Here is a 3737-nt window from a genome sequence, read left to right on the forward strand (position 1 = left end):
TATTGATATTCGTGCATAAAGAAAATTTGAAATTATATAAAGAGTCTCCTCCTAAAGGCGTAGGTATGCAAACATTATACACTCAAAATCCACTATTTCTTTCTACTGCTTATTTCATTCTTGTTCCTCTCGGCCACTTGTTTGATTTGAACATCGAAGTGCCTGTAGCAAAGACTCCTCCCTGATCCGATCACTAATGTTTTCTTCTCCTAGTTCTTGTCTTTGCCATGCAGGTCATCCCTGTCACCAAGTTTCGCCTGTCAGAAATCTTTTCACAGTCAACATCGAAGCTACCTGTCCAACGCACCATCTTCTCCGATTTCAGACGGGATCAACGTATATAGAAAATTGATAATTTTTTTTTTAAAAAAAAAACTTAAATAGCTTATCATGACTTGATAAATAACTTGGTACTGATGACCAAAAAAATTGCGAGACTCGGCTTTGAGTAATCCAATCAACTCTACCAACTAGACTAGTCTACTTACTTGCCCAACTAATATGGCCTGCATGGCCAATTTGGCCCATCCAATCCATCTAGCTCCCCTGACTTTAATAGAACACCTATCTGCCTAGCTCATTCACCTCTTCAGACACAACCAAACTATTTTAGTCTTAAAATCAATTTAAAGCAAATTTTTCTCATCTTAAAGTAAAGAATAAATTGGATGGAATGAGTGACTTGTTAGAATACACCATGCCTTCTAATGGAATACAACCTTAGAAAGTACAGAATTATAATAAAGAGAATATCGTAGAATGGTAAAATGGTGAATGCTAACCAATGTTTTAAAAATCGGATCGATCATTGAACCGGTGAGATGATCAGATCGAGGTTTTTAAAGTTTGACCGGTCAAACTGATGGTTTAACCGTTATATATATATATATATATATATATATATATATATATATATATATATATCATGTTTCAATCCTGATTGAACTTACGATTTTGACCGATTTTGATCGATTTTAAACGATTTTGACCGGTTTTTTTATATATTTCGGCTTTAATGATTATTCAAATTGGATCAAGAGCCGGTTCACGATTCAACCGGTCGGACCGACCGATCCAGTCTGATTTTCACGTACACGGCAACAAATCCAATACCACAACTATCGCCAAACAATACGCATACGAATAGAAGTGTTCATCAGTGTAAGGTACAGTCCTTGGAATCTTGAATCTCCAAGAAGACAAAAGAAAAAGGTTGGCAGGAAAAAAAAAAGAAAAAAAGGTGACGGGCGTTAACAAAAGGAGCAGATTTTGCAAGACCTGTCCAGGCTTTTAACTTATACGAATGCAAGTGCAGTGCAGGACATTTTACAGCCATTCTAATAAGAAATAATGATGGGCACATAATATCTTTAATCTAATAGTGAGAAGTCAATTCTCACATGAGATCTAAAATAGCGGATCTACAGTTTTTTGTTTTTTTGTTTTTAATAAGAAATATCAGCAATTAGGACCAGCTTTTTCTTGCCATTTCACTAGACACACCTAACGACTGCCCTCGCGAGCAGTGGTAAAGATTTTTATGATAATTAGAGATGTAAATAAATCGAACCAAATCGAGTTAAACAATATTAAGCTTGAACTAGGCTCGTTTAAATTATATTCGGGCTCGAGTTCGAATCGAACTTTTGTAAAGAATCGAACTTTTATTACCAGACTCGAACTCGGTTCGTTTTGGAATTATCAAGCTCATGAACAGTTCGAGCTTGGCTCGTTATTAACTCGATTATCATAGTTAACGAGCCTAATTCGTTAAGCGAGCTCGGACTCGTTTTCGAATTCATTTTAGAGCTCGTTTTTTTGGCTCATTTTAAAATTCGTTTTAAGGTTCGTTTTAGAACTCGTTTTTTTGTTCGTTTTAGAATTCATTTTTTGATTCGATTTAAAACTCATTTTAAGACTCGTTTTTTTAGCTTGTGAACCTACAAATGAACATGTTCGCGAACTCACGAGCCGAATATCATTAAATTCGAGCTCGGTTCGATAAAATCATCGAGCTCGAGCTCGGCTTGATAAGATAAACGAATAAATTCGAACGAATTTTTTTATCAAATCAAGCTCTGAATAACTCACGAATCATTTAATTCATTTACATCCCTAAAGATAACAGATACAGATATACAATCAAAATGAGCCAGCCCTCTCCAAATTATTAAAGAATTAAACACTGGTACCTCATTAAAAAAACAGCTGGATTGCTGGTAATTCCAAGGCCATGAACAAAGCAAGTACAGTCCCAAAGAAACTAAGCAGGTGAGATGTTAATTCTTACAGGACTGCATCAAATTTTGTATGAAGTAGCCAAAAGTCTATTCCAATGCTTGAACACGCATACAAACTAAAGCTTCATTCTCGACCATAGTAGTATTACAAGCAATCAAGAACTGCAAGATAAGTGGCCTTATAGCAGCAAATACATGTAATCAAAATCAAATATATATGATTGGAATGACTGATTCATCAGAAGCAACATGTGTTGAAGCTACCTATTAATTTGAGACTGGATTTGGGCCACTGGGGACTTCATGTTTGCTCGAAACAAAGTTGGATTCAGAGGAGTTGTGATTATTTGCATGTAGCCTCATGGATTGATTGGACGAGGAGGCTGATAGAAATCGCCTACTAGATAAAGAAGCAATCTTACTGTTGATCTTCACCTTGAGCAGGAGCTGAGGCTGAAGCAACACAGATAGGAAGAGGAAGAGGAAGAGGAAGAGGAGAAGCAAAAAAACTAATCCATAAAATCTCACAAGCCCTTGGCTTCTAGCCATGCAGCTTTCAGTCACAGCTCTTATAATACACCCACCAAGTTTGTGCTTCAAGGATACCAATATCCATGAACCACTAAAGAACCAAAGTTTGAGGTGGAAAGCTGGAAAGGAAGGATGAATAAAAATGAAGAGTTCAGTGTGAAAGAAAGAAAGAAAGTACTTGATAAATGGGTGTTTTTAACTTGAAGTTGAATACCCCTTTCCAATATCAACTATTGTGTATGTGCTTCAATGAGTAAGAGACAGACTACCCACAGTCTAAAGGGCCCAAGCTCTCAGGGTACATCTCTATCATGTCTCCAAAATGATTAAGGCTACAATTACAGTGAACACATACAAGAAAACAACTTGTGTAGCTTGGAGAATGATGAGGAATGCAGACTGCCTACATGGTTTGTCTAGTCTCAAGTGTTTAGTTAGCTAAATAAAGGGCAGAGGTGATTGTACTATGAAAAAACAACTATGCTATGTTAGCTATTAGATTATATATCACAAAACTAATAGTCTATGACAATTAGATGTATTTTCAATAGATCATAAAATGAAAACAGATTGAGAGTGAGTCCAAGGAAATATTTGTCAATGTAATTAAAAATGATTAAATTAACTTAAAGGCTATTATTGATATTCTTTATATAGACTTCAATAAAGCAATAAGATTGAGATAGTTGGGACAAATTTGGTTTAAAAAATAGAAACAATAATTAGCATATGAGAACCTTTCATTGAGTGGCATCCAATTAAGCCAATATCTCATTGAGTGACACGAGTTCCTCTACTTGATATTTTAAGTTTTGACTCTAAGACTATCGTTGAGTGATGGCCTTTCTTGGTGGTAAAAAATGGATTCAGAGGAATTGTGTTCGAGAAACCAGTGAGAAAAGGTTGAATCGCTTTTTGAAAGAAGGGAAAAAAGCTAGCATCGAATTCTAAAGATTGGATCTGTCC

At 35.7% G+C, this 3737-nt stretch overlaps 1 long non-coding RNA gene across 1 annotated transcript; it reads right to left on the bottom strand.

Moving 5' to 3' along the window:
* Positions 1-2120: 2120 nt before the first annotated feature.
* On the bottom strand, positions 2121-3241 carry LOC121993734. Its single transcript, XR_006115385.1, has 2 exons — positions 2505-3241; positions 2121-2402 (listed from the first exon to the last, which is right to left on the bottom strand). It is a non-coding gene; the product is annotated as an uncharacterized LOC121993734 (long non-coding RNA).
* Positions 3242-3737: the final 496 nt, after the last annotated feature.

This window comes from Zingiber officinale, chromosome 6A, assembly GCF_018446385.1.
Source record: "Zingiber officinale cultivar Zhangliang chromosome 6A, Zo_v1.1, whole genome shotgun sequence".
Classification (NCBI taxonomy): Eukaryota; Viridiplantae; Streptophyta; class Magnoliopsida; order Zingiberales; family Zingiberaceae; genus Zingiber; species Zingiber officinale.